General features: G+C 45.9%; 1 protein-coding gene across 1 annotated transcript in view; it reads right to left on the bottom strand.

The window, feature by feature from the left end:
* The window catches only part of ASPRV1 (aspartic peptidase retroviral like 1), a 109,199-nt gene that overhangs the window by 27,395 nt on the left and 55,426 nt on the right, over positions 1-26,378 (bottom strand). The window contains exon 8 of the mRNA XM_032410785.1: positions 15,852-15,939. The gene's annotated coding sequence lies outside the window, so the exon portion shown is untranslated. The remainder of the gene's footprint in view (positions 1-15,851; positions 15,940-26,378) is intronic.

The raw sequence follows: 26,378 nt of genomic DNA, 5'->3' as shown, positions 1-26,378 counted from the left end.
ACTGACTGGGGCCCCTGCCATGTGTGTCTCTCACTGGGAGCCAGGAGAGTAGGAGGGGATTGTGAGGGTCATTCAGTGGGGAAGATTCTCGTCCTGTTCGAAGCTGGAGCTGAAGAGGGTTCCCCAAAGTGCAGTGTCATAACACACGCCTGGAACACCATTCTTCCTATTCCTGCTGGCCACAGACAGTGCAGGGCTGGGCTTGGCAGGGACAGGGGGCCGGAATGGTGGGGAAAGCCTTATAGAGGACGTGGGCCTTCCTTTGGGCCTTGAGGGATGAGCCACCTTGGGTCAAGAAGAAAGAGAAAGGAGGAGGAATGGTGTTCCAGGGAGGGTGAACAGTCTGGACAAAGAGGCAGAGGTGGCAACACAGTGTTCAGTCAGAAGTCCAGTCTGAATAAGAAGAAACCAGGAAAAGGAATCCTGAAGAATAAAGACTCTCCTCCCCACTCTCCGCCCTCTGGCAGAAGAAACCAGTGTTTCCCCAAGTGTCATATCCTCTGGGCATCTCCGGTCACTTCTATCCCCAACCCCAGGTCCAAACAGCCAGGCTCCAGGAGCCACAGAAAACAAGGGTGGGCTTTCCACAGCCCCTCACTGCCTCCCTTCCTTCCGTTCCTCTGCACCTCCTGACTCTGATCTTTGCCCTGGATGTACTTACCCTTTCGTTTAAAAATAAATAAATAATCTCTCTCAATCTCTCTCTCCCCTTCTCCCTCCCCCCCTCCCCCCCACACACCCCTACACCTACACCTGCTTAAACTCCAATGGCTTCTCACTGCCCTTGGGATAAAATCCCAAATCCTTACCCTAGGCCTGCCCCACCTGGTCCCTGGGCCCTCCCTGGGCTGGCTCAGCCACTCCCACCCCCTCTCTCAGCTGCCTCTTGCCCCCGGCCTTCTGCACCTCATGGCCTTTGCCCAAGCCACCGCCTCTGCTGAGAAGGCTCCTCACCTGCAGGCTGCAACTGAGCCATTACTTCCTCACAGAGGCCTTCCCCCTAGTGTAAGCCAAGTACCTCCTTCACCCTTTTTCATGGGACCCTGTTATTTCCCATCATCCTGTTCGTCTCCCTTTCTATAACCATTTGTGTCTGTGTGTTTCCTTACTTCATACCAGCTCCCTACACCAGGATGATGGCTTCTCAGGTTTCATTCACCCTAATTCCTCAGAGCCCAGTATACATCCTGACAAGTATTTGTTTTTTAAATATTCAAAAGACACCCCTCTGCCTGTAGGATGAAAATCTAAGCTCTTGACACAAAGACCTTTTCACATCTGAGCTTTGCCTGCTCTCCAGCCTCATGTCCCCCAGGTTGGCCATCCCTACCCCTGACCTCCTTAGGGAGCCTGGGCTCCAGCCAGACCAGGTTACTTGCCATTTCTGGAACACAATCTGCCCTTTCTCATCTTCATACTTTCCTATAAGTTTTTCTCTTGGTAGAGAGTAGCAAATTCCTATCCATCCTTCAAGGCTCATTCTGGCTCCTTCCTGGACTCCTCCAGGCAGCATTCCTGGCGCTCCTCTCCCCTCCCTTCCCACATCAGTCTGTCCCTTTATTGTTCTCCTATCTCTCTTCTCCATTAACTCCTGAGGGCACCCTGGACTCCTCTTCATCTCAAGTGCCTGTTACAAGTCCTAGCACACAGAAGGACCTCAAAGGAAAGATCTTTCAGCTGAATGGTTTCTGCTCAATAAAGGAAGAACATTCCAATGTTCCAGCAGACCCCCAAGCAGCAGGTGCTCCCCTGTAAGGCAGTAAACCCTCTCCCCCATGGGGAATTCTTTAAGCAGAGGCTGCATACCCTATCCAACAGTGTTTTTCAAATTCTTTGTGATCCATTATAAACATACATAAATATCACACTAAAAACAAGAGTTTTACAAAATATTTACTCTTTCTTCCATGTGGTATACCCTGGTATTTTTTTTGTATTTCATTTTTCATAAATGCTGGTTTTAACCACTAAAAATGGGGTTTCAGGAGCCAGAAATGAGTTGAGACCCACAGTCTGAAAGACTCCTATGCTAGCCAGCATGTTAGAGTCCCTCATCACATCCATCACCCCACATCCACCATTTCCTCTTTGACACCAGTGGGCACTTCTAGGTTACTTACCCAATCAAAAGGGTGATTCTCCTAGAGCTGAGCAGGGACTAGAAGGGGAAGGTTCTGTTGACTGGTTAACAGGTAGGAGGGCTCCCGGGTACAGCTGCCCAGAGACCAAGGCCTCCCACTCATTCGACCCCACAAATATTTATTGAGTACCTACTATGTGCTAGGCACTGTCCCTGTCTCTGGAGATACAGCTATGAACAAGAGATTAAAAACACCTGCTCTGATGGCAAGGATGTGGAGAAATTGAAACCCTTGTGCATTGCTGGTAGGAATATAGGTACATCCTTTATGGTAGGTGCATCCTTTATGGAAAATAGTATGATGGTTCTTCAAAAGGTTAAACATACGAGGTGCCTGGGGTGGCGCAGTTGGTTGAGTGGTTGAGCATCTGACTCTTGGTTTTGGCTCACATTGTGATTTCAGGGTTGTGGGATCGAGTCCCGCATCAGGTTCCTGGCTCAGCATGGAGTCTACTTAAGACTCTCTCTCCCCGCATGGGGCACCGGGGTGGTTCAGTCGGTTAAGCATCTGCCTTCAGCTCAGGTCATGATCCCAGGGTCCTGGGCTCGAGCCCTGCATCGGGATCCCTGCTCTACGGGGAGTCCGCTTCTCCCTCTGCCCCTCCCCCCCACCCCCCCACTCCTTCTTTCTCTCAAATAAATAAATAAATAAATAAGGTTAAACATTGAATTATCACATGATCCAGCAATTCCACTTCTGGGTATATACCCAAAAGAATTATAAGCAGAGACCGGAACACATACACCAATGTTCATAGCAGCATTATTCACACACAACAGCCAAAAAGTGGAAGCAACTCAAATGTCCGTCAACAGATGAGTGAATAAACAAATATGGGATATACATACAATGGAATATTATTCAACCTTAAAAAGGAAGGAAATTCTGACACACGCTACCACATGGATAAACCCTGAAGACACGATGCTACGTGAAATAAGCCAGACACCAAAAGACAAATATTGTTTGATTCCACATATGAGGTATCTAAAATAGGCAAATTCACAGAGACAGAGTAGAATGGTGGTTGCCAGAATCTGGAGGGAGGGAGAGAGGATGAGGTGTTATTGTTTCATGGGTACAGAGACTCAGTTCAGGAGGATGAAAAATGTTTGGAGATGGACGGTGGTGATTAATGCCACTAAACTATACACTCAAAAATGGTTAAAATGGTAAATTTTATGTCATATATATTTTACTGTAATTTTTTTTAAACCTGGCACTTGCAGTATATGTTCTAGAGGCACGGACTGGGAGAAGAGCTCATTAATAGAGTAGCATTACTTCTCCTCACCTCAGAACAGGAGCCATAAACTACATCTGGGCCCTGGAGAATCTGGGTGGGGTAGTAGGAGGGGGTAGAAAACAGGAGGCAGGAGCAGGTTTCCCCACAATCTTCTCACACAGAACAGCCCCCTTTGTATCTGTTTTCAATTTTAAGCATGTTCAGAGGAAATTTTGTTTGGAAAAAAAGAGCCACCACATAGATTCATCAATTGTAACAAATGTACAGATCTGGTGGGGGATGTTGATGATGGGGACAGCTATGCATGTTTGGGTGGCAGGGAGCATAAAGGAAATCTCTGTACCATCTTCTTAATTTGCTATAAACCTAAAACTGTTCTAAAAAAATAGTTTTTAGGGGAGGAAAAGGCCACCACTGCCTAAAAACATGTTTCTAAACTACTACCTTCCTTCTCTAAAATGACCACTGGTTGAGAGAACTTTTCATGAAGAGTGAGCCGGCAAGGACTACTCTGCAGGAGGGATCCCCTAAGCACTTTGCAGGCAGGTGCTGGCTCTGTGGGGGGTAAGGGGTCCCATGAGTGGATCCAGGGCCCTTCTAGCCCTTCCCCTGGGCTGAGGTGGTCAGTTATTGGATCTCTGGCTCCATCTCCTCCCAAGGGCAGCTTTCTCAGCTGAGTCACTTCTGGTCTTGACCAGGATGGGGTATAGAAACAGCATCCCCCCCACCCCTATTTTGGCCTTGGAAACCTTGGCTCCAAGTCCTGGCTCTGCCCTTTATAAGACACTAAACGTCCCAGCCTCTTTATTTAGCTGTAAAATGGGGATAGCCTGACACCACCCATCTCCCAGGATATGATGTGTCATGACACCACCAGACAACGCCCAGCACAGTGCCAGGCACAGAGGACACACACACAAGGAACTTTAGTGTTTGGGCCCTGAAGCTCAGGAATGGTGTCGTGGGCCCCAGTTGTGGGGCAGGCCCCGCACCCTTGAACCTGCCAGGCCAGCCTGGCCAGTCCTAGCACTCACTTGGGGAGCATTTCGTGCACAGCCACCCCCAGAACAAATAGCCACGGAGAGCACTGGACTGACAAAGGCAGCAGCCCCCAGATGCCTAAAAATGCTTTAGAGCCGAGTCACGGTTTCTGGAGCTGGTTTCCAAGGAAGGAAGCCTCTGCCTGCCGCCCCCAGGAGCCTTTCCTGAGGGGCCACACCCTGCCTGCCCTGAACTCATCCCTTCTCGGGACAGTTTCCACACTGGGCTGTGATTTCTTGAAGACAGGTGGACCTTGCCCCAGGCAGGGGTTGAGGGAGTCCCACTAACGTCTCCTCTACTATTGGGTACTTCATTTCACTCCCTATGATGCCCCCAACCTACCCACCCTCCTGTCATTTGAGGACTATTCTCAAGGGAGGCAGAACTGGAAACAAATGGAAATAGGGCACTTTTTCTTTCTCTCTTACACTAACACTCTGTGCCTCTCCCTAACAGAGGGCCTGTTTTTGCCTTGTTCATCCTCTTGCTCATACAGACTTCAATAAGGAAGCAGACAAGCAACCTTTGTGCTGGACAGACTTCCTTTACAATCACTGCTAATTCTGGACTTTGGTCCTTCTGGATAGTCTGACATGGGTGAATCACACGCAAGGTATCATATACACGTGACAAACCAGTAGATTCACTAAAAATCTAAGCTCATCTGTCTTCTTTTGCTGCTGCCCACCCTTCTCCCTATAAAAATCATTTTGACTTCATCATCAGAATCTAATTTCCACTAGTTAGATGGAATTGGGTGGTTTTTCTCTACCCCTCGCATTATATTCCTACTGAAAAAAAAATATAAAGAATTTTATTATGCAGTTTCTTAGAACCACCACTTGGCCAAGCCCTACTCTTCTTCTGGCCTTGGGGACACATCAATGAATGGCTCTGCAAACCTCTGAAATATTTCCAAAGACTTTTGATATTGTTATTTTAGTTTATTATTATTCTCCCCCATTAGAAGAAATGTTTCATCATTTGGTAATCAAACAGCATTTGCAAATACCAACATGAGGATGTGTAATGTATTATGCATGCATACTATATAATCATCTATTGTTAAGACAGAAACCTCCTGGTGGCGTAACACATCTCCAATCCCACTGCCTTCTACTTAACGTCCCTTTCTCAGATAGTGTGGAATAAATAATCTTTGTCTCAGAAATACTTGGCTTTTCTCTTCACTCACTGATTGGAGCACCCCTGCAGTCATGCGGGGTGACTCACAGAAGCAGATCTGGGGACTAGGTGGCCAGGGAGACTTGAGGGGACAGGCTACCAAAGAAACAGATACCTGGCCCTGTCTCAGTGAGTGGGCCATCTTCAGGCAATGCAGAGTGAAGAGGGGGGAGTTTGTCCTCCGCCCACCCCCTGCTACTCCCTAAAAACTCATTCCAGCCCAAATCCCAGTGGCTTTGTCCTGCCCTCTGCTCATAGGTCACCCCATCCAGGCCTGCCTTCCCCAGGGAGTGTCCATCTCAGAGCCTCCTCTGCATCTATCTTCAGGGCATCAGGGAACCACCATCAGCAAGCTTGCAGATGAGAAAGTATCTATGCACAAATTCACTCGGATGAACAAAGGAATCCAACAGAAACGGAAGGATTTTAGGCTGTGAGTCAGACCAGGGCTGGGTGGGGAGGACCTGCGCTGAGAACCTGAGATCACAGCATGCCTCAAACCCATGAGGAATATGGCTAGCCCTAATCAGGATCAGCTCAACAGCATCAAATTTATCCAGAATCACTGAGGTTCCAATAAAATACCTTCCCTAAAAAGTGAAGCTTCGGGCACCTGGGTGGCTTCAGCTTAAGCGTCTGCCTTCAGCTCAGGTCATGATCCCAGGGTCCTGGGATCCAGCCCCCTGTCGTGTCCGGCTCCCTGCTCAGGTGGGGAGCCCACCTCTCCCCCTCCCCCTGCTTGTGCTCTCCCTCTCTCGCTCTCGCTATCTCTGTCAAGTGAATGAATAAAATCTTTTTTTTTTTTTTTAAAGATTTTATTTATTTATTAGAGAGAGAGAATGAGACAGAGAAAGCATGAGAGGGTCAGAGGGAGAAGCAGACTCCCTGCTGAGCAGGGAGCCCGATGTGGGACTCAATCCCGGGACTCCAGGATCATGACCTGAGCCGAAGGCAGTCGCTTAACCAACTGAGCCACCCAGGCGCCCTGAATAAAATCTTTAAAAAACAAAAAACTATCCTTTTCTGGGGCGCCTGCATGGCTCAGTCAGTTAAGTGTCTGACTTTGGCTCAGGTTATGATCTCAGGGCCCAGTGTCAGGCCCCATGGGCTCTGAGCTCAGCAGGGAGTCTGTTTCTCCCTCTGCCTCTGCCCCACAACCCCGCCCCATGCTCGTGCTCTCTCTCAAATAAGTAAAATCTTTAAAAAACAAACAAAAAACTACCCTTTTCCCACTGAAGTGGTCATCATTATGAGCATTCCCTATGGAACTAGACAATAATGTGATTATGTTTCCTTATTGTTGCTCTGTCCTTCCCCATGGCTTTACTTTCCTGTCATCTGCATGTCTGTCTCTAAAAACAACCTACCAGCCCCAACGTTCCAGGCTGTTTCTTTTCTTCCGTAGTGGTTGGGAAATCAGAGAGACACTTTTGTCTGAACAGTGTGCTAAGTGTTAACAGACTTGAGGCCCTCAAAGGCTAAACACCTGGTTTAGATGCAAGGATTTTGACGTAGTTATTTCTGCAGATCCTATTTTCAATAACTTCCAGTTCAGGGCTAAAGTCCAAAGAGAGATGAGGCTTCAAGACTCAATCCCACCAGAATGTTCCTTCCACCATCCTCTGGCTGGTAAGATGTTTCTATTATTGTGATGCTGCATGCAGAGCTCCATGTTTTGCCCTTATTCTGTTTATTATGCATAGCCCTGCCAGGTGAGCAGCACTGATGAGCCCCAATCGGCCCGGGAGCTTTGCCTCCATGAGGAGCTGCAAGAGAAATGAAATGTACGTCCTTGTGACACCTGACACCGAGCTGCCATCTTTCAGGTTTCTGGAGCACTTGGCAGACTTCAACCTCCTGCCATGGCACTGCAGCGGCATCCGTGACCATGGCCACTTTGTGGGATGACCAACTGGGTGGGCCCTTGAAAGGAGACTCCACAGAGAGAGCAGAGCACCACCAGGTGGACCACCACCAGGGGCATCCAACTGCCGGTGCCATCATGTGCCAGCTCCGCAAGGAACCCAGAGGGCAATGTCTAGACGGGGCCACTTAGCCTGTGTTTGCAGGTGTTCTGAGCAATAAGCTCACTCTGCATTTTTCACCCCATGGGTTGTGACCCATTACTGGGTTATGAAATCAGTTTAGTGGGTCACAACCAGCAATCTTCTTTAAAAAATAAGTAGAACAGAAAATATCCAAGTGCATCACATACAGCGAGGGTGTTATTTTTATAAAACTTTTGCTTCGGTTTTATATACCTGTATGTAGGTGTGTGGTGGTTGGGACATGAGATATATTTCTCACAGGGAGTGGTGGTCAAGGAAGTTTGAAATGCAATAATCTGACACACATCCATCCTGTACCTACGTCTTCCTGAGACCCATCCCTGCTACCTCCCCACCCTGATGAGAAGTCAAAAGGAATCTGTTCAAGGTCCTAAAATTGGCCTCATCTGGAAGGCACAGGAGTAAGGGAAGCCTTCTTGGGGGAAATGGGGCTTGCTGTGGCATGAGCAGGAATAGGGAGGGGGCAGCAAGGGCACAAGGAAAGGCATGGGCAGTGTCCTATGGTAAGAAGGAGTGGGGTGAACAAGGGCTGGGAAAGGCCTGTGGGGGATAGCTATAGATGCCTGCATTCTTGGGGAGGTAAACCGAGGGGCTGAGGCTAGAAGAGTGGGAGGAAGAAGCCTGATTTGATTCCAAAGACCCAAAGTTACCTTTGGGGGACACTTGAGGGTGGGAGGGTCAAGGGGGGTGGTGTCTGACCTAGTGCCCCTACCTCTCAGTGATAGTGCCTGCTTTTCTTTTGTCAATTTAAATTTAACTTTTAATTAATTAAAATGAAAAATTCAGTTCCTGTTATACTAGCCACATTTCAAACTCTCAATAGCCCCATATGGCTAGTGGCCATCATGTTGTATAACACAGAACATTTCCATCAATGCATCAAGGTCTACTGGACAGGGGTATTCTAGAATGAGCAAATGATAAATTTATTCCAGGATTGCCTTCCCTCAGGAATCCAACAACTTCCATTATTTCTATTATACCTATAGTTCTAAATGCAAATGTCTCTGGGAGAGGTACTGGAATGACCTAAATTCTTACCAAAGAGTAACTGGTTGATATGAAGAAAGCCAGAGCCTTAGAAGCCATCCATCGTAGGCTGAGTATGTGTGCCAGCACGTGGGAATGAAGGGATGTCAGAAGACATTGCCCTAGCCGAATGTGCTGAGGATACTGAAGAATAAAGATAAGCTCCTCTATCAGGGGATGTGGAAAACTTTGAGAACTGTGACAAAGTGACCCACAGTTATTATTCATCTTCAGGTGAGAGTTTATTCCCCAATAGTCCTCAGCAAGGGGGTTATTACACAAGAAATAAGCACTTTTCTATTTCTAGGGAGGGAGTAAGAAAAAGTGGACACAGGCCTTCCCAGAGGTAGATGCTTATGAACTTGGCCCTCTTTGGCCCTCAACATTTGCTCTATGACTAGGTCCATGGCTCTATCTCCTTCACACCAATGACTCCCTGAAAAACACCATAAGTGCAGGCCTAGAGACCCAAATTCTAACTTGTTATTTCTACCAGGAGCCTCCATCAGCAATCCCAAGGAGAATTATAACAATCGCTGGCTCGCTGGCCCCATACCCCCTTCCTGTATTCTGGTTTCTGGCTCATCCTCCACCTGCTCACTCCATCATCCAGGTCAGCACCCTATGAGTCACCCCAGACTCCTCCCCTTCCTTCCTTGCTCCCCACCCAAGGTCACCACATCTTGGCCACCTCTCCATTCTGCCATGAATCTGCCCAGCTCTGACCTTCTCCAGCCCTCACTATCACGGGGGCCACCCACTGGTCTTCCTGCTTCCAGTCACGGCCACCTCCAGCCCAGTGGTTCTTAACCACAGATAAGCAACAGAGTAACTTGGAGAGGTGTTTAAAATATAGATTCTGACTCAGTAGATCTGGCCAGGTTGAGCACGTGTATTTTGCAAAAGTGCCCCAGGTGATTCTGATGTGTACCCTTCATTAAGAACCACTGCCGCCTCCTCCTCCTCCTAATTAATAACAAAACAACAATTAACATTTTTTGTGCACTTACATGTACTACCTCATGTAATCTTCATGACAACCTTGTTAGGTAGGAGCTATCATCTACTCCCATTTTACAGTTGCTGAAACTGAGGCACAGAAGTCCCATGGCCAGTGAGGGGAGGACCAGAACACAACCCACCGCTCCTTACCATTCTGCTCTCTACACCACTTATACACTTGACTTGAAGTGTGGCTCCCTCCTTAACACCCTTTAAAGACAGTTCCAGAAAAAGATGGGAGGGGTGCCTGGGTGGCTCAGTCAGTTAAGCATCTGACGCTTGATTTTGGCCCAGGTCATGATCTCAGGGTCGTGATCAAATCGCACCGGGTGTCAAGCTCCACACTCAGTGGGGAGTCTGCTTGAGATTCTCTCTCTCCCTCTTCCCCTCCCCAACCCCGTGCATGCTCTATCTCTCTAAAATAAATAAATCTTAAAAAAAAAAAAAAAAGAGGGGCACCTGGGTGGCTCAGTCCGTTAAGTACCTGCCTTCAGCTCAGGTCATGATCTTGGGGTCCTGGGATCGAGCCCCGCATTGGGCCCCCTGCTCCTCAGGGAGCCTCCTTCTCCCTCTGCCTCTCCCCCTGCTCCTGCTTTCTCTCTCTCTCTCAAATAAATAAATAAAATCTTTAAGAAAATAAAAAATAAAAATATTTTTTAAAAAAGACAGGAGCTTAGGAACAGATTCATGATTTCCCTCTCCATCAATCTCTCACCACAGCTTCTTCTTTTTTTTTTTATAAAGATTTTATTTATTTATTTGAGAGAGCGAGAGAGAGAAAGCACAAGCAGGGGGAGCTGCAGGCAGAAGGAGAAGCAGGCTCCCCACTGAGCAGGGAGCCTGATGTGGGGCTCGATCCCAGGACCCCAGGATCACGACCTGAGCCAAAGGCAGATGCCTAACTGACTGAGCCACCCAGGAGCACCCCCCCACCACAGCTTCTTAACACTACAAGAAATATCTCGATCAGGGTGGTGGTTATAGAGTATACACATTATAAAAATTCACTGAGATGTATGCTTAGGATTTGTGACTTTACTGTATGTTCATTACTCCTCAGTAAAAAAGATCCTGCAAAAAGTCACTTCAGAAAGAACAATCAATCAATCAATCAATCCAGAAACAAACAAACAAACAAAAAGAAAGAACCAAGCAAATGTGAAATAGGTAAAAACATGCATGCACCTTAGAAACTAGGAAGAAGGGGGGCCTAGGTGGCTCAGTTGGTTGAGCAACTGCCTTCAGCTTGGGTCATGGTCCCAGGGTCCTGGGATCGAGCCCCGCATTGGGCTCCTTGCTCAGCAGGGAGCCTGCTTCTCCCTCTCCCTCTACCTGCTACTCCACATGCTTGTGCTCTCTCTCTCTGTCAAATAAATAAATAAATAAATAAAAATCTTAAAAAAAAAAAAAAACTAGGAAGAAGCCATTACAATGCTGGTGATTACGAACAATTCTTTCTGGAATAACACATTTAAGAACAGATTAAGAGAAGATCCCCAGGGCTAACCCACAGGAAATCCTCAGAGGAGATTGGGGTTGGAGAGGGCCCTGGCTGGAGGCAGGGTCCCCTGCAAGATGGACAGGAAAACCCCAGGCTAGGGTGGCTGGGCTACCGTGGGGGGCATATGGCATTATAGCAGCCACAGCAGCAGAGACACGGGGGCTCTGAAGGTCCGCAGGACTGTCTTTGGGTCAGAGACCATGGAATTTCCCATGTGGAGGTCAATGGCAGTGAGGGGCTTCTTCCTTAAAGAGGCCATGTGATTTCTGCATCGTGAAGAAAGTCCAGGCCCATCAAATCCAGCTCCTGGTATGTTTGGTGCTTATGAATACAAAGGACTCCACTGGGATGACCCATGTTTCCAGCTCCACTGTGCAGTCCAAGGGAGGAGAGCCTAGCACTTTGATTTTGAAGTCTACCTTAAAAGAACAAAGAAAATTCTGAAAAAAACAGTGTGATGATGTATACCTCACACTAGCACCTATTAAGATATATTTAAAGAAAATGTGATCAAAACAGAAGTTACTGGTGTACAAATAGACAATTCACTGGAAGAGACCAGAGAGTCCTAGAGCAGACCCAGGTATACATGGAAATGTACTGTAAGATGCAGTCAGTATTTCATTTTTTTTAAATATTTTATTTATTTATTTGAGAGAGAAAGAGAGCACAAGCAGGGGGAGGGGCAGAGGGAGAAGCCGACTTCCCGCCGAGCAGGGAGCCCGATGCGGGGCTTGATCCCAGGACCCTGGGATCATGACCTGAGCCAAAGACAGATGCTTAACCAACTGAGCCTCCCAGGTGCCCTGCAGTCAGTATTTCAGATCAGGAGGCTAAGGATAAATATTTTAATCATCAGTGACTAGGAAAAAGAAGTTAAATCCTTAATTCTCACAATTCACCAAAATATGACAAATTCCATCTAGATTAAGAATTAAATGTAAATTTTTTCTTTGTTTTTCCTTTTTTACTTATAAATGTAAAATTTTTAAAAAGAAACCATTTAAGTATTGAGAATTTATATGAATATATAATTCTGTAGCAGAAAAAAACCTTTCAAAGCCTGACACAAAGACAGAAACATAGGCTCGGCCTAGAGATCCAAATACCAATGAGTTCTCTCCACCAGGAACCTCCATCAACAATCCCAAGGTGAATTATAACAATCTCCACCCCTGTCCCCCACCCCTACCTTTTCATGTATCCCTGATTCTGGCTCATCCTCCACCTGCTCACTCTGCCATCCAGGTCAGTATCCTTGAATCACCCCAGACTCCTCCTGCTCCCTCCTCATTCCCCCCTCCCAGGGTTACCCCTTCTTGGCCACCTCTCATTCTGCCTTGAATCTGTCCAGGTTGAACCTCTCCAGCTTGGCCCTGACTGAAGGCCTCATCCTGCCACCCTGTTACCAGCTCAAGGACTGCCCATGGGCCTCTCTGCTTCTAGTCACAGCCACCTCCAGCCCAATGGCTTGGAAAGCCTATAAAGACCACCTTGATTGCATGGACATTTTAGATTTATGAATGCTTAAATATGAACAAAACTAAATGGCAAATGACAACCTAGGATAAAATATTTGTTACATAAGAAAGACAAAGAGTTAATAGCTTGAATATATATCAAGTTCTCCTTTAAATCAAAAAGACGGGGGCACCTGGGTGGCTCAGTTGGTTGAGCAACTGCCTTCGGCTCGGGTCATGGTCCCAGGGTCCTGGGATCGAGTCCCGCATCGGGCTCCCTGCTCCGCAGGAAGCCTGCTTCTCTCTCTCCCACTCCCCCTGCTTGTGTTCCCTCTCTCATTGTCTCTCTCTCTGTCAAAAAAAAAAAAAATCAAAAAGACAAAAAAAGAATAAGCCACACTAAATAATAATAAAATACTGTACAAATGAAATGAAAAAAAGAACATACCAATAGAAAACTAAATAAAGCACATAATCAATTCTTCAAAAGAGAATAACCAGTGACTAATTGGCCTGTAGAAAAAGAGCCCAAGTAATAAAATAATAATTTTTAAAAATTTTTTAAAAATTTATTTGACAGGGGGCGCCTGGGTGGCTCAGTCGTTAAGCGTCTGCCTTCGGCTCAGGTCATGATCCCAGGGTCCTGGGATCAAGCCCCACATCGGGCTCCCTGCTTGGTGGGAAGCCTGCTTCTCCCTCTGCCCCTCCCCCTGCTTGTGTTCCCTCTCTCTCTGTCTCTCTCTCTGTCTCTCTGTCAAAATAAATAAATAAAATCTTTAAAAAAAAAATTTATTTGACAGAGAGAGTCACAGTGAAAGAGGGAACACAAGCAGGGGGGGTGGGAGAGGGAGAAGCAGGCTTCCTGCCGAGCAGGGAGCCCTACGTGGGGCTCGATCCCAGGACCCTGGGATCATGACCCGAGCCAAAGGCAGACGCTTCATGACTGAGCCACCCAGGAGCCCCAAAATAATAATTTTTTAAAAAGAAAAGCAAAATATGGGGCACCTGGGTGGCTCAGCCGTTAAGCGTCTGCCTTCGGCTCAGGTCATGAACCCAGGGTCCTGGATCGAGCTCCGCATCAGGCTCCCTACTCGGCAGGAAACCTGTTTCTCCCTCTCCCACTACCCCCTGCTTGTGTTTCCTCTCTCACTGTCTCTCTCTGTCAAATAAATAAATAAAATCTTAAAAAAAAAAAAGATAAGAAAAGAAAAATAAAGCAACAACAATAAAATACTAGTTTTGCTTATCAAATTTACAATTAAAAAAAAAAAGCAGTATTCCCTAATATTGGGAAAGATGTAGGCAAAGAGATGCTCTCATAAGACTGGTGGTAAGAGCCTAAGCTGATCTATCCCTTCTGGAAGGCAATTGGGCAATATGAAAATCATTGGAAGTGTGCATATTTTTTGATCTAGCAATTCTACTTCAAGACTATATCCTAAGGATAAAAATAACGATGTACACAAAGTCAGTATTACATATAAGTCTTACTGGGATCGAGTAGTGGGATAGTCACCTAAGGGGCAATAATAAGAGATTAGTTAAATCATGGTAGGTGCACAGTGAAATACTACAGATCCGTAAGAAGTTTATTTACTCTCAAGGAAAACTGTTTACAATATATTGCTAAGTATAAAAAGCAAGTCACAGAACAGTATGTATGATATGAACTCACTTATGTAATGAAATATGTAAGTGTGTACACATCCATATACATGCACAGAAAAAAGATCTTTAGGCATGTAACCAAAATAGTGATAATACACACTTCTGACTAGTATTATTAGTATGATTTACTTCCTTTTTTGTTCTTTGTGTTTCCCATTTTTAAAAGAAAATGGTGGTGGGGCACTTGGGTTGCTCAATCGTTAAGCGTCTGCCTTCAGCTCAGGTCATGATCCCAGGGTCCTGGGATCGAGCCCCGCATCGGGCTCCCTGCTCAGCAGGAAGCCTGCTTCTCCCTCTCCCACTCCCCCTGCTTGTGTTCCCTCTCTCGCTGTGTCTCTGTCAAATAAATAAATAAAATCAGAAAGAAAGAAAAGAAAGAAAAGAAAGAAAGAAAGAAAGAAGAAAGAAGAAAGAAAGAAAGAAAGAAAGAAAGAAAGAAAGAAAGAAAGAAAGAAAGAAAGAAAGAAAAGAAACGAAACATGGTGGTGCGATACAGACCTCCTTCCCTACCATCTGCCTGGTGGGGAATCCCTGTCCAGAATTCCCATTTGACTCTGAGTATCTACATCCCTTATATGGACATATGTGGTATTTCTTATGCTGCTATTTAACTTTTCAAACTTAATCTTGTCTCTTCAATTCTCTAGACCGTGGGTACAGTGCCTAGGACATAGCAAGTTCTTGGCAAATGGCCCAAGAAAGAACATGTCACCTCTGTGCCCATGACCCTGTGGGCTGCCTGAGCATGGACTGGTTGGCTCCACAGGTGTGGCATTCAAGCTCAGGCCAGGCTTGAGACTGCGTGTTGTGGGCCACCTGTCAATCTTGCCCCATTGAAGATGCTTATTGTTGCTGCTAATTATTGTTGAGTGATGGGGCTGTTTGTTTAAAGCATAGGTTACTGCCCCCACACCCAGAGGCAAAGCCAATCCTATGGCATCCTATAATTAATGAACCAATAAGTATTTCCTCTGGCTTTGATCCAACAGATCCCTTCCTACTTCTTCCGCCACCCTCACCCCACTTACAACTTCCCATCTTGGCTGTTGGAGGCCTCCTTTGGAAAAGTACCCCCTTCATCAAAACTATGGGCCTAATCAGAATAGTCCTGTGTCCCTGGTATCCCAAGCTTGACTCACCAGCTCCTCCTTGTCCTCCTGAGTGATCAGGTCTGCTCTCATATTTAAGCGAATCTGTCACCCAAGCAGTCCAGCCTATAGAATGAAAGAGCCCTAAGAGACCACTGTGGGAAGGACACAGGATTTTTTATGCAAATTCAGTAAGTTAATTTTCATGGTTGTCCATAATCTCTGTAATCAGTACTCACTTTGGTTAAACTGTCTGGAGAAAAAAAAATACAAAAGCCATCAGAAATGGGAGAGTCAGAATCTGGGAGAAAAGACCAGTCAACTGCTTTTTTTCCCCTCCTTGTAAAGATATAAACAATCCCTGGTGCTCCAAAGGTTCTAGAAGTAGCAAAGAAGCGAGAGAGGTCCCGCATGTGCTTACCATGAGCATATCTGGAGATCAAGCCTAGACTGCCACCATGGGAACCTTGGACAAGGTACTTCACAGCTCCATGCCTCGGCTTCCTCATCTGCAAAATGAGATGATAATAGTGGAACCTGCCTCACAGACTTGTTGTGGGGATTAAATGAGTTAATGGAGATAAAGCACTTAGAACAGTTGCTACAAGTGAACAAGACATAAGTGTTTGCCGCTGTTAACAGAAGGAGTCACACGGTGACAGCCATGTTGAACTGTCTGCCCTTCTGTAGCCGATGGTTTTTCAGCCTCAACACTATTAACATTTTGGGCTGGGTAACTCTTTGTTGTGAGCAGCGGTTCTGTGAATTGCAGGATGTTTAGCAGTATCCCTGGCCTCTCTCTACCCACTATATGCCAGTAGTACCCCCCTAACCCTCCCACATACCAATTTGCGACAACCAAAAATATCTCCAAACATTGCTAAATGTCCCCTGCCAGTGGGGTTGGGGTGAAATCACCCCTTTCAGAACCACTGATATAGTCCTATAAAAGCCACTGTCATGGGGACACCCAGCTGACTCAGTAGAGCATGGACTCCTTTTTTAGAGGGGAGGGGCAGAGGGAGAGGGAGAGAAAGAATCTGAAGCAGGCTCCATGCCCAGCATGGATGGAGCCTGATGCAGGGCTCAATCTTGCGACCCTGAAATCATGACCTGAGCCGAAATTAAGAGTTAGACGCTCAACCTACTGAGCCACCCAGGTGCCCCTAGAGCACCTGACTCTTGATCTCGGGGACATGAGTTCAAGCCCCACATTAGGTGTAGAGTTTACCTTAAAAGGGGAGTGGGGCACCTGGGTGGCTCAGTCAGTTGGGTGGCTGCCTTTGGCTCAGATCATGATCTCAGGGGTCCTGGGATTGAGCCCCACATTGGGCTCCTTGTTCAGCGGGGAATCTGCTTCTCTGTCTCCGTCCACCCCTCCCCCTGCTTGTGCTCTCTCTCTCTCAAATAAATAAATGAAATCTTAAAAAAAAAAAAAAAAAGCCACTGCTAAAAAAAAGAAGCTATGCCACACACTCTGAGCAGGTCTGGTATGGATCCCGGACTGAAGGTCCCACAGTGGGGCCCCTTGTGGTTTGATGTAGGAGCTGCAGGTGGGGAAGTAAAGAGTGGCCAGTTCCGTCTCTGTAGATAGCTGCCATTTTCTCTCCCTGCAGATGGAATGGGAAACTGGGGCCATTCTAATTGGGAGGGACCCTCACCCCTGAGAGACTAAGAGGGTACAGAGAGAAAGGGAGTCCAGGAGCTGACTTCTCTGGCAGCTTGTGTCTGTGGCCTTAATTAGAGAGAGCCCTGTCGAGCCCAGAGGGGAGAAGGCCATATAGGATTCAAACTTAAAGCCTTGGCCATGGCAGAAAACATGCTCTCACCTAGTGAGGCCTCTGGGCACAGGAGCCTCTGCAGCCCCTCTGTTCTCAGGAAACAAGCAGGCTCTGCACTTGATTATGAAAAGAAATACACTACTCTTTTCATAAAATAACCTGCTGACCACATAGCACTATTAAAACTTGACATGCACTTATTCTGACCCAGGAGTTGCTACAGATGCATTCTATGGCTGTATTAGCCAGGTGCACAGCATCTACACAGGGCCTGTGGTGTCCTCATCTAGAGTACAGGCTTGGGACTTCACTGCCCTGTTCAAATCCCAGATCTACCACCTACCAGATGGTGACTATAGGAAAGTTACTGATCTCCTTGTGACTTAATTCAATCATTTGTGAAGCAGGGGCAATAACAGGGCCTATGTCACTGGACTATTACAAGGGTTATGTGACTTACTACATGCCAAGAATAAGGTCTATGGTCAACAAATGTTAGATATTATTATGTTCATTGTGCCCTTAACTGGTAATAGCTAAAAATCTGGAAATTTATGCCAATCAACTGGTTACATACATGTGGCACATCTAGTCTATAGAATACTGGGCATCATTAAAAGAAATGAAGTTGAACTATATCTACTTAAATGATAGAATTCATTTAATAAGATCAAATTGCTAAATAATCAAATATGTTGCAGATAAGTATATATAGTTTGGGATTATTTGTATATAAAAAGAGCTCTATAGAAATGGATAAATGTCTTTATCTGCATAGAAAAATTTCTAGAAGAACCATCAAGAAGCTGTTGGTGGGGCACCTGAGTGGCTCCGTCGGTTAAGCGTCTGCCTTCAGCTCGGGTCATGATCCCAGGGTCCTGGGACTGAGCCCTGCATTGGGCTTCTTGCTCAGTGGGGAGCCTGCTTCTCCCTCTCCTTCTGATTGCCGCTCCCCCTGCTTGTGCTCTCTCTGTCAAATAAATAAATAAAATCTTAAAAAATAAAAAAAGAAGAAGCTGTTAGCAATAGTTGTATCTAGGGAGTAGGAACAGAGGACTGGAGAACTTTTGCTTTCTCCTTTGGTACTGTTAAAATTTTCTACTGTGAGCATGTATGTTTTTGAAAACAGTATTTTTTTTTTAAGATTTTATTTATTCATTTGTCAGAGAGAGAGAGAGCACATGCAGGGGGAATGGCAGGCAGGGAGAGAAGCAGGCTCCCCACTGAGCAAGGAGCCCAGTGTGGGGCTTGATGCGGGGCCCAATCGCAGAACCCTGGGATGATGACCTGAGCTGAAGGCAGACAGTGACTGACTGAGCCACCCAAGCGTCCCTAATATTGTTTTTTAAAAATGAACAAGATAAATTTATATCTACTGATGTGGAAACATTTTTAAGATTTATTGCACTTTTTTTTCAAAAGTGGCAGAATATGAATAGCACAAGCCACAGGAATGAATCTCGGTTCACAAATTCAAGTGTGCAGGAAACCAAACTTTAGTTTCTATAACTCAACTCAATGTTTATGGTAAGCTTCCATTGTACCAACAGGAAACTCAACTCTAGGTGTGTCTGAGTTCTCCAGAATACTGAGAAGTGCCAGCATGGAACACAGGAGGTGGCTGTGAAGCTGGCTGAAGCCATATCCAATAGCCTCTGCCACTCTCTGCCACCCATGGGCATCCAAGAATCTTGGACCAGGCTGCCCGTGTCCCTACAGCTTGGTCCCAACATGCGGCCACCACGTGGCCACCACTCTCTGGAATCTTACTCCTGCCTGCCCAGGTGATCTGCTAGAAGGCAAGGTGGGACTCTGGAGACCACAGATCTTTCTCCCCTGTCTCTCCTGCCCTGAGCCTGTCTGGGGAGGAGAGCTCTGCAAAGAGTTGGGGGTCTTGCCACTCCAGGTGAAATCCTTCTTCTTTCTTGTTTCTAGTCAAGGTATTCAGTCTGTGCAAAAGAATCCTTTTCCTTCAATGAGCTATTCCACAAACCCTAAAGTTCTCCTAAGCGCATAAGCTTTTGGCACACAAAAGCCAGAGACACCTGAAACTTGATTCCAATTTCTAATCTGGGGAGCTAGTTCAGGAGGAAATGAGCTCCAAGGATGTGAGAGTGGGAAAGGGGAAAATCCACAAGGAGGAAAGTGATTAATTTCTCAAATATTATGCCAGCCACACAGATGTGTAAATGCAGAGCAAAAAGTCTGAACATTCCCACCAAAGAATTAACAGTGTCTACCAGTAGGGTAAGCTTTTAAGACAGGGCAAGGGCTAGAAGGGGAGCTTTACCTTTTTATTGTATGTATTTCTAAACTGCTTTTGTATTTTAGTGATGAAGCTCTATTCAGTATTGCATATATCATCTACTATTTGAAACATACAAATACATATATATTTTTCCCTCCAGGCTGGAGTTGGAGGGTGATGCAGGTCACACCTGTTTAGCCCACTGAAGAGCAGAACCTTGGGGAGTGTATTTGCATGAAGGGCTGAGAGACTTGTTAGGAAAAAGAATTCTTTCTAAGGGAAGAAGGAGAAGAGCACAGTGAACTGACCCAGGGCCAAAGCTTTGCTCAGTGGAAGGAGGAAGTAATCCTGAGCTGAAGCAGTAGTTGTGATGGACACACACCTGTGGGACCAAACCTCAAGACCCTATAAAGCAATGGGGGCATGAGCAGCCTCACAGCCCTGCTCCTACAGAGGAGCCAGCTGACCTCATGCCAACAGGAGTGGCAGTGGCTCCCAGCAGGCGTGGGGTGTCTAATGGGTGGGGCAATGTCCAGCAGAACTGATAGCTTCATGGGGTGTGGCAGGGGCAAAGGGAGGTTGCAGAGTGGAGGAGGGGAAAAGATAGCTGGGAGTGGGAGGGTGTAGCTGTCTAACCTTATCCACCAGCACATGGGAGACACACACCCTGGGGACGCCCAAAATGCTCACGGGGTGAGGCTGTGGGAGGTAGGCAAGACCTGGAATTCTGCACTGGCAGGTAGGAGCAAGAGTCAGAGATACACGTGGACAAGCTCTAATGATGTGATGAGTGCACAGGTGTCCAGGTGTGTGCACAGGCGGGGAGCACCAGAGAGGGAGCCACAAAGTCTACATGGGAGGGGTCAGGGAAGGGCTCCTGAGTCAACTGACGTTGGTAGTTCAGAGTGGGTGGGAAGGGTGGATGGCATGAGGAACTGCATGTGCAAAGGCCTGGAGCTGTGAGGGAGCTAGCCAGAGACTGGGGGAACTATCTGAAAGCACCTCAGACTCAATACAGGGGAGTGGTCAGTGAGGCCACACAGATTGTGTTCCATGATAAGGAATTTGAACTTTATCCTGCTGGCAATGGTGAAGCTCAGAAGAGGGCTTTATGCAGGGAAATGAGATGAACACATTACCAGGCAAATTTTTCACCACCACACTCCTACCACTGCTAGCTAACTCCCACCGAGTGTGCAGTCTCAGAGTGTTGCTTCCTCCAGGAAGTGTTCGCTGACCACCTCTTGGACACAGCTAGCCCTCAGCTCAGGCTTCTAGAGGCTCCCAAGCACCACCCTCTCTTCCTTCCCCATCACGCTGTGTCTTGATTACCTGTGCCCTGTACTTTTTTCTGTCCCCTCATACACTGTGAGTGCTGGAGGCCAAGGATTACATCTGCTGTGTTCTGTGTTCTATCCCCAGCACCCCACACAGGGCCTGGCATGGTAAGTATTCAATATGCATTTATTTAGTAGGAAACAAAACAACAACAACAAAGCCTGTGAGAAGACAGTCTTGTGGTTTCCAGCCAGAGCTGCAGATTACATTTGGAAAGGGGAGACAGGGGGACCAGGGAGACAGCTCATGCAATAGTTTGGTTAAGGAGTAACGAGGGCCTGACCTGAGGCAGTGGTGGTAGAACTAGAGAGCAGAAAAAGATTGAGAAAATATTTAGAAGGCAGCACTGATAGGCTTGGGTGATTAGATGAGGGAAGTGAGGGGATCTCCTTATCTAAGGAGAGGAGGGCTCCTGGGCTTCTGGCTTAAGCGGTGGGTAGATGACAGATTAACCAAGACTGGCTATTCTGGAAGAGGAGGCAATGTGTTGGGGAAGATGATGAAATCAGTTTAGACATGTTGACTTTGACATGCCTGTAGGGCATACAGGTGGAGAGGTCCCAAGGGCAGCTGGAATCATAGCACTAGAGCCCAGGACAGACATCTTGACTGAAGATAGAGATTTGGGAGCTGTCAGTCTACAGGTGATGGTTAAAGATCAAGGAGGGGATAAGATAACCCAGGGAGCAAAGGAGGAGGGAAAACAACAAGGAGGATCCCCACCTGTAAGAGGTGTGGGGGGGAGGGCTATGGAAGGGAAAGGAGACATAAGATAGGAAGAGAGAAGAGAGCAGTATCACAAGGGAGAAGTGGCTTCAAGGAGTAGTAAACAGGGTCTAACAGTATGTAGAAACAGAGCTGGCCCCAGCCCTGGCTCCCCTTAACAGTTGAGAAAACTGAGGTCTAGGGATACTGAGGTGTTCAAAGCCACAAACTATTATTGCCCACGATCACACACATTGGTGGCTCTCAAATTATGATCCCTGGAGTCCTGGGGGTCCCGAAGACCCTTCCGGTGTGGCCCAAGAGGCAAAGAACATTTTTATAATAATACCAAGACTTGGGGTGCCTGGGTGGCTCAGTTGGTTAAGTGACTGCCTTTGGCTCAGGTCATGATCCTGGAGTCCCAGGATCGAGTCCCGCATAGAGCTCCCTGCTCAGCAGGGAGTCTGCTTCTCCCTCTGACCCTCCCCCTCTCATGTGCTCTCTCTTTCTCAAATAAATAAATAAAATCTTAAAGAAAAATACCAAGACTTTTTTGCAGTACTCACTTAGTTGACATTTGAACTGATAATACAAAAGCAACAGTGGGTAAAACTGCTGGGGACTTAGCACAAATTAGTGAAGTCATATTCTGCTCCCCAGGCACTTTGGTTTAAAAAAAGGCTAGCTTCACATAAGAGTGCCCATGATAGAACAATAATTACTGATTTTTTAACATGACCCTCGGGGTGCCTGGCTGGCCTGTGACTCGTGATCTCAGGGTTGTGAGATTGAGCCCCGTGTTGCGTGTAGAGATTACTTAAAAATAAAATCTTTAAAAAAAAAAAAATTACCGTGAGTACATTTTGTTAATAGTCTGTGCATAAAGCACTTCTGCTATATACCAAAGTACTAGATAAATTTATGTGATTGTTTGCATTGAGAAATGAACCACCTCTTTTTTTCATGAAACATTTTTATTAGAAAAATGACCCCCTCCCCCCCAAAAAAGGAAAGAACGACTGACAAATTATGATTACTCAGATGTGGGCCTTTGGCAGTCATTTTCTCAAAAATTAATGAAGTGAGCTTGTCACATCAAGGAAAACTGACAGTATTTTCTGCCAATGATAAAATTTGATCTGGCAAGCGAAAATTAGAATTTTATTTTTATTTTTTTTAAAAAAATATTTTTTATTTATTTATTTGACAGAGAGAGAGAGAACACAAGTAGGCAGAGCCACAAGCAGAGGGAAAGGGAGAAGCAGGCTCTCTGCTGAGCAGGGAGCCCGATGCAGGACTCGATCCCAGGACCCTGGGATCGTGACCTGAGCCGAAGGCAGCCGCTTAACCGACTGAGCCACCCAGGCGCCCTGAAAATTAGGATTTTAAAAACTTGTCTCCACACCATGAGCTTCACAGCCTCCTGGTACTTAAAGACTTTGCTGATGACATCAGTGGTAATACTAGGAATGTAATACTATGGATTGAAATGTGTCTACATTGGGAAGATCTCCATAAATCACTGAGCCATTATTTTCCAAATGACCACTGCATAATGTCTCAAGCATGAACTAAAGAACCATTCAAAGTGCAAGACAAATCAATGGAGTTTAATATAGCTGAGGATGAGAAGTTCAATGACATGGTTTCAGATCTCACACTGCAACTACCTTTAAGAAACTGCCATTTGTCCAGTTTTGGTGAAATATCAAAGAAGGTATCCACAATTATCTGAAAAGGCTACTAAAAATACTCCTACTTTTTTCAGCTACAAATCTGTATGAAGTGGGTTTTTATTCATCTACTCCAACCAAAGCAACGTATCATGATAGACTGGTAAAGAAGCAGATACAAGAACCCAACTGTCTTCTGTTAAGCCAGTCACTAAAGACATTTGCAAAACTGTAAAATAATGACTCTCTGAATTTTTTCATTTTAGATAATATATTTTTATAAAAAGTATGTTAACATGTAAAGGACTTATTAGTGTTATTTTTACATAATTAATAAATACTTTTAAAGTCTTTTTCTAATATTTGTTTCCATATTTGTATTATGGTAAATATCTACAGCTACAGCCCACATAAATAAAGGTGTTTGAAGTCCTCAATAATTTTTAAAAGTGTAAAAGGGTCCTGAGACCAAAATACTTGAGAACCATTAATATAGACCACCCTTTCCTGCCTCCCAGTTCTAGGAGCTTATTTCTAGCACACCCACCCCTCCCATGCACTTCTCCGTAAAATATAGAATTATAAAACAAAATAAAAAATAAAACTTAGCTGAAGAAGAGATGAGACAGCAGGTACAGTGAGCTAAGCAGAGAATAAGACCCTTTCCTTCCCTTCAAAATAATGTTCCTTTAAGGGCCACGGCCTGGTAACTAACCCTGCCAGGGTAGGCTGGGTTCCTCCACACCCCCTTCCTACTGCCACCTGTGGGAGAAGACAGACTGGGGGCAGAGGGCTCAGTGGGAGTTCAGGTGTCATCTCCTTCACATTCAGTATCTGATTTGATACAATAGCCAATGAAGCAAGTAAGGCAGGTGGGGTTTTCTGTATTAGTCACTATTTACAGGGGAGGAAACAGGTCTGTGTCTTGCCTGACACCAACCAGTAAACAAAAGATGGGGAGGGCGGGCAGAAGCATTGGGTTCCTTCCACTGGGCACTAACTCTATGATGCCTCTCTTCCCCACTCAAGCCTAGAGGTCCATCATTAAAGATGCATTATTTTACATGTAAAGTCTTCTCTTACGTTTATAAGCCACATAGATTTCTTCTTTTAAACCTCTGTTCATTCTTTTGGGTAACTGATCGTTTTGTAATAGTTTGTAAGAAAAAGTGACCCTTTGTATTGCTTTTCAATTCCAAAACTGGTTTTAAAATGATTAAGAAGTGGGGTGCCTGGGTGGCTCAGTCAGTTAAGCATCAAACTCTTGATTTTGGCTCAGGTCATGATCTCAGGGTTGTGAGATTGAGCCTTGTGTTGGGATTCTCTCTCTCCCTCTCCCTTGCCCCTTCCCCGACCCCGTGCCCCCCAAAATAAATAAATAAATCTTTTAAAAATGATTAAGAAGTATAAGTTAATGAAATAAAAGAGAAACAAACAACAGACATAACACAAAAGCTGGTTCTTACAAAACAGAAGTCTAACAAAACTAATCATGAAAAAAGCATGAATCATTAAATATACAATATTGGGAATGAAAAAGGGAAAATAAAGTACAGTAGAGATATAAAAACAAGACTATGAACATTTTATGCTAATAATTTTTAAATTTTGAGAAAATACATATATTTTTAAGATTTTATTTATTTATTTGAGAGAGAGAGCATGAGCAGAGGGAAGGGCAGAGGGAGAGGGAGAAGCAGACTCTCCCCTGAGGACCCAGGACCCTGGGATCATGACCTGAGCCGAAGGCAGATGCTTAACCGACTGAGCCACCCAGGTACCCCTTGATAAAAATTTTAAACTACCAAATTACTTGACTAGAGAAGTAATAGTTATAGTAAAATTTATATAGCAGTAGTAGAAGTAATATTTTGGGGTGTCTCTTAAATGCAAACCCCTCAGGGAAGTAAGTGCTCATGAGTTCCTTCCTTGGTCATCTTTTGTGACACAAGAGATGGGTCTTTGGAACCTAGGCCTATCTGGATGGAAGAGGGTGCTGAGAGTACAGAGGAGGTGTTAGCACGGCCCCTTGTTTGGCAACCCTGGTTGGCCTGAAGTCAGATTACCAGGCTAGACCAGGCTGCCAAGACATCCCCTGCTTGCTTCCACAAGATTCAGCACCTTCAAGAAGAGATTCCACCTGCCCTGTCAGTCCCAGGTGGGCACTAAGATGCCTCTGTTAATCTGGCTCTGCCTAGCCCGAAGTGTCAGCCTGTAATCCCCTCTTCTCTTACCTGATTCCTCCTTCCCTCCTCTCCTCTCCTTCTCCTCTTCTTCCCTCTCCCAACCTCCTCTCCCCCATCTTCTGTTGGAAGACACAGGAGCTCCAGGTGTGGCTGGAGTCATATCAGGTGCTACACCACCTCTCCCCACATCCAGCCCGCTTCCCATGCCCACCACCTGGTACTTCTGGCCACAGGAATTGCAGCAAATATGTGGAGGCCTGAAGCCTAATAACCCTCAGCCTGTCTTGGTCCATTCCCCAAACTCATTTTTTTTTTTTAAGATTTTATTTATGGGGCGCCTAGGTGGCTCAGTTGGTTAAGTGTCTGCCTTCAGTTCAGGTCAGGATCCCAGGGTCCTGGGATTGGGCCCTGCGTCGGGCTCCCTGCTCGGCAGGAAGTCTGCTTCTCCCTCTCCTTCCCACTCATGCTCTACTATCTCTCTCTCAAATAAATAAATAAAATATTTTTTATTTGACAGAGAGAGAGGGAGCACAAGCCGGGGGAGCAGCAGGCAGAGGGAGAGGGAGAAGCAGACTCCCCATCGAGCAGAGAGCAGAGAGCCCGACATGGGGCTCGATCCCGGGACCCTGGGATCACAACCCGACATCCCCAAATTCATTTCTGAGTCTGATGTTGGAATGGGATAGAGAAGGGGTCCAAGGAATGTGATGGTGTGTGCAGTAAAGGGAAGTAATTGTCTAGCTCTGAGCCCTGTTACTGGGAGTTAATGCAACAGATCTATCCTTTATACCTTACACTGTCTGTGGCCCAAATGAACGTCCAACACATATAAGCACTACTGTGTCTCTAATTTGTCAGTTGGATGAATAAAAGTTAAATCTGTTAAAATATGTTACTCTGTCTACACCAGCTTGTGACCACTAGCATTATCTCAAGCAACAGACACCAGAAGCACCACCACTACAGTGTGTGTGTGTGTGTGTGTGTGTGTGTGTGTGTGTGTCCATGCGTGTGTTG

Source organism: Phoca vitulina, unplaced genomic scaffold, assembly GCF_004348235.1.
Source record: "Phoca vitulina isolate PV1807 unplaced genomic scaffold, GSC_HSeal_1.0 scaffold12, whole genome shotgun sequence".
Taxonomy (NCBI): Eukaryota; Metazoa; Chordata; class Mammalia; order Carnivora; family Phocidae; genus Phoca; species Phoca vitulina.
The sequence above is the reverse complement of the archived record's forward strand: the minus strand, read 5'-3'. Positions and strand labels throughout refer to the sequence as shown.